This window comes from Ovis canadensis, chromosome 1, assembly GCF_042477335.2.
Source record: "Ovis canadensis isolate MfBH-ARS-UI-01 breed Bighorn chromosome 1, ARS-UI_OviCan_v2, whole genome shotgun sequence".
Taxonomy (NCBI): domain Eukaryota; kingdom Metazoa; phylum Chordata; class Mammalia; order Artiodactyla; family Bovidae; genus Ovis; species Ovis canadensis.
The window spans coordinates 138,344,044-138,359,784 of NC_091245.1; the positions used below are offsets into that span (position 1 = coordinate 138,344,044).

General features: G+C 35.2%; 1 protein-coding gene across 1 annotated transcript in view; it reads right to left on the bottom strand.

The window, feature by feature from the left end:
- The window catches only part of NCAM2 (neural cell adhesion molecule 2), a 263,454-nt gene that overhangs the window by 157,606 nt on the left and 90,107 nt on the right, over nt 1-15,741 (bottom strand). The gene's annotated exons all lie outside the window — the stretch shown is intronic.

Sequence of the window (15,741 nt, forward strand, 5' to 3'; positions counted from 1 at the left end):
CTTTAGTTTCTTATTTTACCACATAAGGAGAATGTACCAAGATGTATGACAATTAAAGAATATAAAAGGAATTTATAGTTTTTATTTTTGAATGAATGCAACAGTATTGCTTATAAACATAATTGGTACCATATGCATCACAGATACACGAATAAAAGCACTGTATTCTTAGGAAGTCATTGGAAACAATATGGAAAGATTACTCACATACTCGACAAGTATGACTCAAGTCAAGCAATTACTTATAATCCTATAGTCTATAGATTGGATTTCAAATAAGAATTATTGTGTGTAACATAATTAGCATATCCAGAATTGTTTTCTTAAATCATGTAAATACCTTAATAACACACATATTAAAACAGAGGTAGTTTATTCAGTCAATTTTACTTTGTACTGTCAAGATATACAGTGGACTTTTAACACTTCATAATTCATTGAAGATATCTGCTCTATCATTCTACCATTATCAAATTGATTCTTTTTAATATTTAAGTCTTTAGTGTTCAATAGAATATTGTATGTCATTCAATTGAAATATGTATCTTATATACACAGTATAATGGTTGTATATTTTTATATATGACAGATTCAAATAAATTTCAATATGTGTTTACTTTGCATTATTAAAATGATGTTTAGTCATTTTTCTTTATTAATATCAAAAGACTATACTTTTTCATGGCTTGTGGGATCTTGTTTCTTCCACTGGGGATCAAACCCAGAGCCACAGAAGTGAAAGCCTGCTTCTTTATCACCAGATCACCAGGGAAGTCCTTCACTGGACTCCTTTAAAGGCCTTTTCAAACATGTTGATTGGGGCACAATATGGTTACTTTTTTTGCTTTGTAATTCTATATGTGAATGCAATCATTAAATAATCCCATTAATTACTGATAATTTATTATTTGAGAAATAGTCGTCAAAAATAAAGAAATAAGCAAAAGCATATTAGGGATGCAACTTAGGCCAAAATGTCTTAGTCAAAAATATGTTCCCCACCTTCCAAGTATTGCTAAAGAAATAGTAAGGTGAAGTTTTCAATCTGAAGGGCATTCTATTCTGCTAATTTTTAAGATGTTCAGCTGCTAAACCCATTTACTTAATTGAAAGAAAATGCAAGTATTCATGGAAGTTAAAAATCAGAATGAATGAATAATTGGCCAAAGGAAAATGGCCAATTGTTATACAAGGTGCTGTTTCCTAACTAAAAAAATATCCTTTGGCCTTTATTGCACCTCTATTCATTGTTAATTCCCTGGTAGCTCATTTGGTAAAGTGTGTCTGTAGTGCAGGAGACTTGGGTTCAATCCCTAGGTTGGGAAGATCCCCTGGAGAAGGGCATGGCAACCCATTCCAGTTTTCTTGCCTGGAGAATGCCCACGGACAGAAGAGCCTAGTGGCCTACAGTCCATGGGGTCACACAAGTCGGACACGACTTAGCAACTAAACCACCACCACCATTCATTGCTAAATTCTTTTGAATTTGCCTTCCTTTCTTTTGTGCTGACTTCCCTTGGCTTTCAGGACACCCACATGATCCTGATTTTTCTCCCAGTTTTAGTTGTAGCCTCCTTTGTTTTGGATTTGATTACAGCCTCCTCACTTCCTTGAGGTCTCTGTATTCTGGCCTGGACTCTAGAGCTTTTTCATTTGAGCACTCTTAGCCCTGACCACATCTACGCAGAGATCGCTAGTCACTCTTTCTCCCTCAGGGTCCTTCTTTCCCTGGAGCTTCAGAAATAAGATACATCACATGCAGGGAAAGTCCATTTGATACAGATCTCAAACCAGCATGTGTAGATGAATGTATCACACCCACTCAGCATCACCTGCCCTCTTCCAGGTATCTTTCTTTCTATGAATGATATTAATACTAATTATTTTCCATGCCTCATGCTATACCATGTTTTAATTCTTGCATCAGTTGCTGAACCTTCATTCATCTATTTATATTCTAAGTAATGATACATCTCAGTTTAACATCTTGCTTGACATTACATTCTAATTTTCAGGAACTGTGTTCCCCTAGACATATCTGCTTTCTCCCTCTCCATTCAGAGTTTCAGTTGTGCTGCTGAGTTGGAAGGATATTGACAGGCGTCTCTTGATTTCAGAGAAAACAACCACACTCAGGAAGAATGTGACCAAAAAAACCTCCCTGACTCTGCAATATTCTACAACATTATGTTATTTCCTATGTTTCTTTTAGCAGAAAAATCATTCCAGCTGCAGAAATTATTTCTTGTGAAACTTAAAATAAGGCTCTTTTTAAAAAGCAAACTTTTATTTCTCGTAACTACTTTATGATGGTTTCACCACCAGAAATTTTCTATAATTACACATAATATTATATTGCCTCCACCAACTCCTTAGCCTGATGTTGATGGACTTCCATATGGCATTATCTTTCTGTTTAAGGACACCTTACAATTTGGGTATTAGTAATTTGGGTTCTAATCAATTTGAACTACTTATATTGTGATGAATATCCTGTGCTGTCTTTCTCTAAGCATCTTTCACATATCTGTCTCTAATCTTTCCCCCTTTAGCTCTTCCATGTGGCAGAATTCTACCATCACTCTTTCCATTTCTTAGCCAAATATAAATTTATATTCATAATCCCTCATTGACTACTGTGTGTGTGTGTGTGTATAATAATCTTTGAAATCAATGCATTTCTTAGGACACATTGTTTATTCTGGTTTTATCTGAAACTTTGGATTTTATCCTGCAGGTTGATATTACAGTTGTACAAATGCAAAACATTTTAATGACACTTCATATGAAACTCACCTGGACTAGCATCTATGACAGAATTGATACATTCTAATTTGTATAAGGCAAATTAACTAATAGTGAAATATACATATAATTGTATAAAGGAAATGTAATTCTTCAGCTATTCTTTACTATGGACGAAAAATTTTGTACTCAATATATTTATTAGAATGTAGATAAGATACATTATTAATAATGTAAAACATCCTTCTTTCATTAGGGAAAATATGGTCTTTCTGCACATTAAAAAGTAAATTTACCCACCTTAAAAATAAACAGGTCCTTTCGTTATCACCTGTTATAAATGATATAGCTTTGACTTGTGGATAACTATTCATGTAAATTAGCATGCTATTAATATTGGTAAAAATGGTAGCATTTAAAATACTAAGGCAGCCAGTATGCCCTATCTTTTTTGTTTCTCATACTCATGTGTTAAACTGTTTTAGAATCATTGACATTTTAGAGAAAATTGGGGATCCTGTCACTTAGTTACTCAACATTTTTATCTATGTTTGCAATTGTTTTACAATAAGCAACAATATATCTGAAATTAACAGAAATTTAGGAAGAGTATAATTTGTTCTATTTCTGGAAGGAGTGTGATTCCCTGAGAAATAAGTCATTTTCAGAGTTAGCATTGTCTCTGTAATAATGCACAATATGCATTTGACTAGAAGACCAAAGTCATTTCTTCTCATTTCATATACCAAAGGGCATCTGTCTCTCTGTGCTACAGAAATATATTATACATTTATGAAAGAAAATTCATTTATATCTTGGCTTTGATTCACCACCTACAGAAGATTCATTTAAGACATCAGATATTTGACTAAGACAAGTTAATTGGTATATTAGCTGTTCATGTAGTATTTTCAGTTTCTATCACTGCATTAAGATGATTGGAAAGTAAAGTGTCTGACTGTACATTATTCTTTCAATCTTTTACAAAAAGATACTCTCAGAAATTTGACTTGATATTATATCTTTTGCCTTTCTGAAGGTCAGCTTAAGAACTGCTTGCTTGTATAGTATTTCAGTATTTTTATAAAATGATTATTCATAGTGCTTATTGTCCTTTCATTGACCTCTTAATCAAATATCTATGTGAAAACTATTATCTTGAGTTTAGTACAAAATAAATATTTGTTGTATATTTTAACTGTTTTACATTTTAAATTACATAACATATATCATGGTTGCTATGCTAATGCTAAGTCACTTCAGTCGTGTCCGACTCTGTGCGACCCCAGAAGGCAGCCCACCAGGCTCCTCCATCCCTGGGATTTTCCAGGCAAGAACACTGTAGTGGGTTGCCATTTCCTTCTCCAGTGCAGGAAAGTGAAAAGTGAAAGTGAAGTCGCTCAGTCGTGCCCAACCCTCAGCGACCCCATGGACTGCATCCTTCCAGGCTCCTCCGTCCATGGGATTTTCCAGGTAAGAGTACTGGAGTGGGGTGCCATTGCCTTCTCCGCTATCATGGTTACTTTGTAGCTTTACTTGACTAGATTTCACTGCCAAATTTAGAATTCAGTTGCAGCAAACAATACATCTGAGTTGGTCAGAATTCCCTTCTTTCTTCCTCACATTTAGCCTTTGAATGTTTTTAGGGTCATTGACACTTTTGGCCTTTTGCAAAATGGTGGTTCATGTCAGTTACTCAACATTTTTTTGTATGTTGTGCAATTGTTCTACAATAAGTGTCCAGGCACTGAGGATACAAGCTGAGCAAAACAGAATAATTTCCACCTTTAGTAGAATTTAACTTTAACTGATAAGACAGATATCATTTTAAAAGTAAAATACAAATAAAATGAAAAATACCACAGGTTCACTGTGGGGATGTTATCAAAGGGGTGGGTTAGAGTCAGAGGTATATTCCTTGAGACACTGAAGTGTGGACTGGAATCTGGAAATGGTGAAAGAGGCAGCGGTGTAGAGAGAATTCAGTGCTGTAGAGAGAATATGGCATGAGAAGGCTTACGGAAAAACTGAGAGAAGACAGCAGGTGTAGAGAAAAGGCTGAGAGCACATGGGATCCCCTGACATTGGAGGCTGACAGAGAACCTGTGGAGCACCCAAGACACACAGATACACAACAAGTTTTTACCTTTTGGTTACATACTATTTTTTCTCATTATATGATATGCATTTTTTCGGGGGTAGGTGGATTTTTTATTATATATTCTGTTTGTATTATTTTTAGTTGCATTCCATTGCATCTCTATTGCATGTAAATTAAATTTCAAATATGTAGAGGTAGCAGCAAGACATAACTGTTAAATGCATAAGAAAGAAAGACTCTTTCCAAAGGTCATTGGAATTAATTTATGCAAACTAACTTCTCAAAATCATAGGATTCCTATGTTTACTCTTAGTATTAAGGTCTCTTTCCTCTGGGCTTGATCCAACCTTCCTAATTTTATTCCTATTTTCATATCATGAAATAAACTTATGTACATTTACCCTTCCTCTAAGGAGGGTAAACTGATGAAATAAAGAGTAATATGTCCAGGAAAATTTAACTTATAGTTTCTTCACTGGTCATAGAGGTCAAAGGCCTTGTTGGTTTTATACAAGTATAAACTCTGTGTTACTGTTCAATGGCTTTAAATCTGTGGGTACTAATAATTATTTATCACATTTCCAAAATTTATATATTACTTAAAGTTATATTAAGTATTCCAACTGTATTTCTATATCACTGTTATTTATTATGGTTATTCATTGTGACTGGAGTTCTAAGCAAATAAATTAGAATAAAAGAAATGTGCTTGTAGTATAGCTGATCATACTCTGGCAATGCTTTTGCTTACTCTGAATGACAAGATACCTACTTTTATCAAATCCAAAGATAACACAACAACATATTTGATGGCAAGATTTTTCAGAAAATTCAGGACATAGGAATTCAGGACAAGCCATAAGTGTGGGGCTAGTGTAGAAAGCCAGTAGGAAAATCCCACAGATTCAAGCTACCGATCCATGTAAAATTTCATTGCTTTCTACAAGGTTAACAAACTATGAAAAACAGGATGATCACTACTGTTTTTGATAATCATTGCTTTTTCCAATTTTTTCTGTATAAAAGAGCAAAGTAACAACAACTGCTTATTAAAAAATGAATAAGGGATAAAGAAGCCAAGAAGATATTAAAATCTAAAAGTTATATCCTATTTGAGCTAAATTTTAGTTTCAGGGCACACAACACTGCAAAGATAGAAAGAAGATCTAAAAGAATGAGGCACATTATACACTGAAATCCTTCCTATTCAACAATTTATTATAAGATGGTCAGAGATATTGTAATGGTTTATATACATAATTGAACTTAACTTGTGAACATTGATATCACATGCTTACACTGTACTGCTCTGAAAGTAATGTAATAACTAAAATGTGAACTCCTTTATTGCAAGGATTTGAATAAATGAAAAGTTTGTTTCAAAGTTTTTTAAATTCAGATTTTAAAATGTTTTTCTCTGTAACATAAACTTAACCAGTTAGAAAACAGATCAAACGCAATACTAAAAATACTATAATTGGAATAGCATAATATTGATAATGATTGAAGCTGCAATAGAATGTGAGATTTCATTATACCATTCTCCCATCTTTGTTTCAAATTTGCATCACACAATTTATCACGGAAATTTTCAAACAACATAACCAAGATGGAATGTGTCCCTTTATTTTTGTCAGTTGTTAGAACATACAAAGCAGATCAGAACCCAAATTAAAATCCAGAGCATACTGTTGCAGACTAGTCACAAATCCACAGATTTCTGTATTGAAAGCCAGTGAGGTTTTGCTATAATTATTTTGCAGTATTTATCACAGTGCAGCTTGGCTTACACACAGTACATAACTTTTGCTGCTTTCCCCTAGGTCTGATTAGAATTAAACTTGAGGATGAGATGGCTGGATGGCATCACCGACTCGATGCACACGAGTACGCGTGATCTCCAGGAGTTGGTGATGGACAGGGAGGCCTGGTGTGCTGTGATTCATGGGGTCGCAAAGAGTCAGACTTGACTGAGCGACTGAACTGACTGACTGACTGAAGTTTGCGTAGACTCAGTGCAAGACATATGATTAATGTTATTACAATCAGTGATGTAGTTAGTGACCAGTGTCTAAGTGGTATGGCAATCTTGTTCAAATTATAGACAAATGAAATCTTTGAAAAGCAATATCCAACAGGAAAAAGTACAATAATGTTACAGGAGATGTTTTAAAAGTGCCTGACACATAATATATATTCAATAAATTTAAAAATAGTCATTATCCTCTCCCAATAGCATATCTTTATGTAAATCCCTACAACATGCTCAATAATGGAAAAACTTCAGTATGAAGAAATACAAAATATTTGGGGAACATTATTTCTGCTCTATCTAATGAGACAAATGAGGACCCTGTACTGAGCATTATTTGGCCACAACTCACTGGAAGCATGAAAAAGACACATGACTGCTCTCAGTGTACATAAGTCTTTTTCCTGTCTGTTTCATTTGAATAAATTGTATTTTTCTCTTTGATTTTACTAGACATTTCTTCTGCAGTATCTAATCTTCTGTTAATCCAATCTAATCTTTATGTTTTTTTTAATCTCTAGAATTTTGATTTATTCTTTTATGCTGTTATGTTTCTCTGTATTATGTTCATGCTTTCCAGCTACCTTGTATACATATGCAGTATATGTATTAAAAGAAAAAGAAAAAGGATATGTGAATGTTCCTATCTACTAATACTGTCAACTTTGTCAATGGATCTGTTTCTTCTGATTGATTTAGCTTTTTTCCCCTAATATGGGTTATATTTTCATGTACCTTGTATACCTCATGATTTTTATTAGATGTCACACACTGTGAATTTTATGCTTTGAGTGATATAAGTATTATAGAAATTTAGTGATATGATACATTATATATATATATATATATGATCTCTTTCATGAGATATTGTTAAATTATTTGAAAACAATTTTATTCTTATGAGACTTTTAAACTTTGCTAGGCAAGCTGGGGACAGTCTTTCTTTTTTTTTTTTAGTTTTTTATTTTTTTAATTTTAATATCTTTAATTCTTACATGCGTTCCCAAACATGAACCCCCCTCCCACCTCCCTCCCCACAACATCTCTCTGGGTCATCCCCATGCACCAGCCCCAAGCATGCTGCATCCTGCGTCAGACATAGACTGGCGATTCAATTCTTACATGATAGTATACATGTTAGAATGTCATTCTCCCAAATCATCCCACCCTCTCCCTCTCCAGCTGGGAAAACTGGTCAACCGCTTGTAAATGAATGAAACTAGATCACTTCCTAACACCGCACACAAAAATAAACTCAAAATGGATTAAAGATCTAAATGTAAGACCAGAAACTATAAAACTCCTAGAGGAGAACATAGGCAAAACACTCTCAGACATAAATCACAGCAGGATCCTCTATGATCCACCTCCCAGAATTCTGGAAATAAAAGCAAAAATAAACAAATGGGATCTAATTAAAATTAAAAGCTTCTGCACAACAAAGGAAAATATAAGCAAGGTGAAAAGACAGCCTTCTGAATGGGAGAAAATAATAGCAAATGAAGCAACTGACAAACAACTAATCTCAAAAATATACAAGCAACTTATGCCGCTCAATTCCAGAAAAATAAATGACCCAATCAAAAAATGGGGACAGTCTTTAAAGACTAATTCGATTGCATTACTAAAGCAACCCACTCCAGGATTCCCATGGTTCTTTCTGTGGCCTTGCAGTTTCCTCATGTACACACACACACACACACACTTATCAGTATTCAGCTGAAGACTCTTGGGGAAAGCGCTGAAGATCTCTGGAGCTCTCTCTCTGTAAATTTCTTCTCCACAGAGCTCCCTCTCTCTGGTACCCCATTCTGTGATTTCTAGCACCCTTAATTATTCAAACTCAAAGTCAACACTGGCTCCTCAACTAGGAGAAAAGAGCCAGACTCTTCATCCTTGTGCAGCAGCCTGGAAACTCTTGACATAGAATACTTGTACAGTCACAGGGCTCATGTCATTTGTTTCTCTTCTCCCATGGATCAATATGTAATCCATCACGATATAAATTTTGTCTGTTGTCATTGTTAAAAGTCAGAGTATAAATCAAGGCTTTCTTCATCCAATATGCCTGGAAATATGAATTCTAACAAGTATTTTAAATTGTCACTAGTCCCACACTTAACATCAGAAAATGCAAGGAATATACCACTAGTGACAACATTTTGTCACATATATGCAAATTCTTATGGTATACAACACATTGCTATTTACAGCATTGTTTTTACCAGCCATACATCACAAAGTAGAATACTACTTGGCAATGTGTGTGTACATTTTTCCTTCTTTTAAAAACTCACATCATTTCAAATATATATTAAATATATACATCACTGTATATATAAGAAATACTATAAAAATAATGTGTACAATTACTGTCATATGCATTGGCAGTGTTATAGCAAATATACACTCTGTTTTAATGCACAGCTATGCTGAATGACTCATATATTTTACTTTAGTGCCTCATAACTACATTTTAGGTAGGAGGCTCAAGAAGATAAAAAGTATTTCTCAGCTCTGTGCTGAAATCTTCTCAGTTGTATTAGAGTATAACAATTATGGAATTAATGAAATCACTTTATTGGAAACGCTATATATAATACATGCACACAAATACTAAAAACTAATAAGTATAAACAAAAATATCAAAAACAGTTTCATCAAATCCTTTCAGTAAATAGACACAGAAGCAAGATACCTCTTAAAGATGACTAAAAATTAAAATTTTGTATAACATACATGAACTCCCTTGAGCTGATTTTATTTAGTTTTGGATTTAATTTGTTTGTTTTGTGATAAAGTATCTCTTCATAAAGAAAAGGCAAATTAAAAAAATTATGTATATACAAACTCAACTATTTATGATTGCTAGAAGTCTTCAATTAAAAGAGAAGATACTCTCTAGAAAGGATCTAAGTTATCAAGATAATAAAATAATGCATAGCAGAAAGGGAGTTGCAAATGGTAACAAGATTTATTTCTTTACCAAAGGCAAAAAGATGTATTAAGACAGTGTCAAAGTATGGAATGAATGAATTAATGCTACAACCCTAAACCATAGAAAGGAAAAGATACAACGTGGACTTTGTCAGAAACATTAACAGACTATTATATTTCTATATTATATTCTTTTATTAAAAAAGAAAATTATGTCTCACACAGGTCTGTGATGAATATTTACATTGATATATATCAAAATTAGATGATAAAAATTTACAGATGTTATCATTAAAGGGGAGCATGGTGGAAACAGAGAGACAAGAAGCAGAGATGATCTGGGAAATTATATTACCTTTACTACAAGAAACAAAAGTGATAAGAAACACCCCTCAAGAAGTTTCTGTGTGCTGGGATATGCAGATATGGAATGTTTAGTAAACAATTATATTACAGGGCAGATTGTTGTAAATATTATAAGAAGGTATTGGAATAGTATCATGCAATGTGATATCTCAAGGTGCTGATCAAAACAGCAGTTAGACTTGTTTTATCTGATACAGAAAGAGGAGATCCAACTCAGGAAAAGTGTGCCATTTAATTGCTTGCTAACCTCCTGCCTCTATAAAATTAGTCTATGGAAATTCCTTAATTATCACCTTTTCTATCACTTGGCCACAGAGTATATTTTAGTTTAAATAAGCAAATGAGGTATGAAGTAATCAGAATATTATATCAGTTTATTCAAATGTTTGGTGGCTGAGAGGTTAAAGTGTCTGCCTGCAATGCAGGAGACCAGGGTTTGATCCCTGGATTGGGAAGATCCCCTGGAGAAGGAAATGGCAACCCACTCCAATATTCTTGCCTGGAGAATCTCATGGACAGAGGAGAATGGTGGGCTACAGTCCACGGGGTCGCAAAGAGTCGGACATGACTGAGCGACTTCACTTTCACTTTCGCTTATTCAAATGTTTATTACTTTGTATGCTACTATTACTTTAGCATTCTGTTTTTCCTTTAAAATTTTTGCCCCAATAGATTCACAGCTCCTATGACTTGGCTAGATGCAGTGAACTTCAGAATTGAATGCAAGTATTCATATAGTAAGTCAGTTCTACTATTCTGTACATAGTTTAATTTCTTATCCAGTTTCAGATTTTGTAATTAAAAGAATAGTGTTCTACAATTTATACTTAGTTTACCTGAAGAACTCAGCAATTAATCTAGACATCAGTTCAGTTCAGTTACTCAGTCGTGTCCGACTCTGTGATACCCAGAGTTAAAAACCAATAGGCTTATCATAGAGACTTCAGTTTGGCAGTTAAGGACTCTCTCAGCAAACTCAAACATATTGCATACCACAATTAGTACATCAAAGACTTGTGATAGCTTTCTCTACATTTACAACTCACAGTGTACATTCGAAGTTGTAGATGGATAAAGTACATACACTATTGAAAATCTTCCAGCACCCCAGGATTGATGGAGGAAAAGTGAAGAAATCTTACTAGGATTAAATTAATTGATTTTAATAGTAGGACTTGAGGAAAAAATGAAGGCAATAGAGATTTGAAGAGTGACCTATCATGTTGGGGGCTTCCCAGGTAGCTCAGAAGGTAAAAAAAAAAAAAAAATTCAGCCTACAATATGGGAGACCCAGGTTCGATCTCTGCATCAGGATATACCCTGAAGAAAGGAATGGCAACCCACTCTAGTATTCTTGCCTAAAGAATTCCATTGACAGAGGAGCCTGATGGGCTGCAGTCTAAGTGATCGCAAAGAGTCAGACATGAGTGAGCAACTAACACACACATATGCTATCATGTAGAGCAGTGTAGGTAATAAAAGGGTTTTCCAAATGATATCAGAAGCTATTGGAGGCTTCTGAACAACAGAGTGATATTATCCGGTTTATTTCCAGTGGACCAATTTCACTATTTTAACAAGAATAACAAGGGGCAAGGGTGAATGCATTAAAACCTTTATAAAGTTTTTTGCAATAATCTTGGCAAATAATTTGGAGGAGGGCATGACAACCCACTCTGGTATTGCCTGAAGAATCTCATGGACAGAGAAATATGGTGGGCTATGGTTCACAGGGTCACAGAGACATCTGAAGTGATTTAACATGAATGCAGGCAAATAATTATGCTGGCTTGGAGCAGGGCAGTAACAGTTGGGTTTTGAGAAATGATCACAATTTTAATATATTTAAAATAAGAATAATAGGACTGACAAAATTTGAATGTATGTATTATAATAAATAAAAGTCAAAAGATTACACAAAAAATTTTAGACTAGAATACTAGAAGGAAGGAATCACCATTTAATGAGATTGGGATGACCAAGGAAAATACAGAACTAGAGACAATGTACCGAGCTGGGTCGGGTAGTTATTTAATGTGCAAATGTAGCTACTTGGTAGACGACTGGATACAGACAACTAGGGTTTAGTTGAAAGGCTCCTGCTTAAAATTTGGATTTTTTTGAATCCAGTTGGTAACTAAAGGCATGAGACAAAATGAATAAGTCAAGGGAATAAATAGTTATATGAGATAGGAATCCAATAACAAACCCCAATTTAGAGCCCTAGATAATTTAGAGGTCAATTAGAAGACCAAGACTGATGAGTGAAAAAACAGGAAAGTATACCATAAGCCAGAGCTTCCCAGGTGGCACTAGAGGTAAAGAACCCGTGACTCAATGCAGGAGACAGGAGACGCAGGTTCAATCCCTGTATCTGGAAGATCCCCTGGAGGAAGGCATGGCAACCCATTCCAGTATTTTTGCCTGGAGAATGTCATGGACAGAGGATCCTGGCAGGATACAGTCCATAGGGTTGCAAAGAGTTGGATACAACTGAAGCAGCTTAGCATGCATGCATGAATACCATAAGTCAAAGTCTATGCAACAAGCAGAAAGGATTATTTAATTGGATCAATGCTTCTCTTAGGTAAACAAGTAAAATTAGGTTTCCTAATTTGTGATAAAATTTAGAGAAGTGAATGTTATTAGTAACAAGCTTTCCAAAGAGCTTTTGTGGAGTCACATGATCAAAGCCAGACTAGAATATATTCAAGAGGTAATTCTAGGAAGAATTTAGAGAGAACAGGATTAAACAACCTTTTCAAGAGATTTTCTATGAATAGAGGCTCAGCTCAGATGAGATCTGGAAGCCAAATATGATAGTTACTGGGTTGGCTAAAAAGTTTGCTCAGGTTTTTTATAACATCTTACAGAAAAATTCAAAACAACTTTCTGGCCAATCCAATATCTGTCTGTCTACATATATATACAGACTTAAAATATATACTCATATATGAAGGGTGGGCTTCCCTAGTAGCTCAGATGATAAAGCGTCTGCCTCCAATATAGGTGACCCAGGTTTGATCCCTGGGTCTGGAAGATCGCCTGGAGAAAGAACTGGCAACCCTCTCCAGTATTCTTGCCTGGAAAATCCCAAGAACAGAGGAGCTTGGCAGGCCACAGTCAATGCAGTCACAAAGAGTGGGACACGACTGAGTGACTAATACTTTCACTTTCATATGAAGGATATATGTACCGTTACCGAAACTGTGCATTTCATACCCATGACTCATTTATTTTGGAACTGGAAGTTTGCAGCTCTTAATGTCCCTATTTATTTATTCCCCACACACCAAATCCCCTGTTCATTCTCTATATCTTTAAGTCTGTCTCTGCTTTGTTATGTTTGCTCATTTGAATTGTTTTTTAGATTCCACATATAGGTGAATTAGTAGTTTTGTCTTTCTACGTCTGAATTATTTCTGTTAGCATAATGCCCTCTAGGACCATACATGGTGGCAGGATTTCATTCTTTTTTTAATGACTGAAAAATATTTATATGTCATGTCTTCTTTATCTATGTATAGACTGATGGACACTTAGGGTGCCTCTGTACCTTGGCTCTTGTAAATAAAGGTGCAATTAAGCTAGGGATGTTTATATCTTTTTGAATTGCTATTTACATTTTCTCACCATCAAAGAGTCAGACATGATTAGCAACTAAACAACTACTATTACATTTTCTGTGAATGAATACTCAGTAGTGGAATTGTATATCATGTCATATATCATATAGTAGTTACATTTTTAGGTTTCTGAGGATTCTACACAGATTTCCATAGTGGATGCACCAATTTACATTCACACCAACAGTGTACAAGGGCTCCCTTTTCTATACATCTTCGCCAACACTTGATATTTGTTGCTTTTTGATAATAGCCATTCCAAAAGGTGTGAGGTTATGTGTCACTGTGGTTTTGATTTGGATTTCTCTGATGATTGGTTATGTTGAGCATCTTTTCATATGCCCGTTTACCATCTGCATAGGAGTACGTCAAGACTATATATTGTAACCCTACTTATTTAATTTTTATACAGAGTACATCATGAAAAATGTCAGGCAGGATGAATCACAAGCTGGAATCAAGATGGCTAGGAGAAATATCAACAACCTCAGATATGCAGATAATACCACTCTAAAAGCAGAAAGGGAGGAGGAACTAAAGATCCCCTTGATGAGGGTGAGAGGAGTGAAAAAGCTAGCTTAAAACCCATTATTCAAAAAACTAAGATCATGGCATCCAGTCCCATTACTTCATGGTAAACAGGTGGGGAAAAATGGAAACAGTGACAGATTTTATTTTGGGGAGCTCGAAAATCACTGTGGACATTGACTGCAGCCATGAAATTAAAAGGCATTTGCTCCTTGGAAGAAAAGCCATGACAAACATAGATGGCTTATTACAAAACAGAGATACTTCTTTGCCAACAAAAGTCTGTAAAGTCAAAGCTAGGGTTTTTCCAGTAGTAATGTACAAATGTGAGAAGTGGACCATAAAGAAGGTGGAGATTGAAGAATAGATGCTTTCAAACTATGATGCTGAAGAAGACTCTTTAGAGTTCCTTGGACTGTGAGGAGATCAAATCAGCCAATCGTAAAGGAAATGAACCCTGAATATTCATTGGAGGACTGATGCTAAATCTTAAGCTCCAATCTTCTGGCGACATGACACTAAGAGCTGACTCATTGGAAAACACTTTGATGCTGGGAAAAAATGAAGGCAAAAGGAGAAGAGGGCAGGAGAGGATGACATGGTTGGGTAGCATCACCAACTCAGTGGACATGAATTTGAGCAAACTCTGGGAGATAGTGAAGGACAGGGAAGCCTGGTGTGCTGCAGTCCATGGGGTCACAAAGAGTTGGACATGACTTTGTGACTGAACAGCAATATGTTTTTTCCCAGCAGTAAAGTACAAATGTGAAAGTTGGACCATATAAAAGGCCAAGTACTGAAGAATTGAAGCTTTCTAATTGTGGTGCTGGAGAAGACTCTTTAGAATCCCTTGGACTTCAAGGAGATCAAATCAGTCAATCAAAGGAAAGTAACCTTGAACATTCATTGGAAGTATTGATGTTGAAGCTGAATCGCCAATAATTTGGCCACCTGCTGAGAAGAGCTGACTCATTGGAAAAGAGCCTGATGCTGGGAATGATTGAGGGCAGAAGTAGATGGCAGAAAATGAGGCAGTTGGATAGCATCACCGATTCAATGGACAGGGTGCTCTGAAGTTGATGTTGGCCCACTATAGGGTGGTGTTGGATCCAAGGGTGGCTGTATAACTAGGTAATACCTTAATATGGGTACAGATTATAACTGGATTTATTGTGGAGATAAACTGCTGAGTCACAATCCTGTATAACAGAACCTCACATAGTATGAAAGGTCAAATATTAATATATTTTAAAAATAAGCAAATTCACAGAAAAAGAGTTCATATTTAGATTCGTAGTTACCAGAGGCAGTGGTGGATTAAGGCAGTCAAAAGACAAACTTCCAGTTATGAAGTAAACAAGTATTAAGAATGTATGATACAACATGATAAATATAATTAATACTAC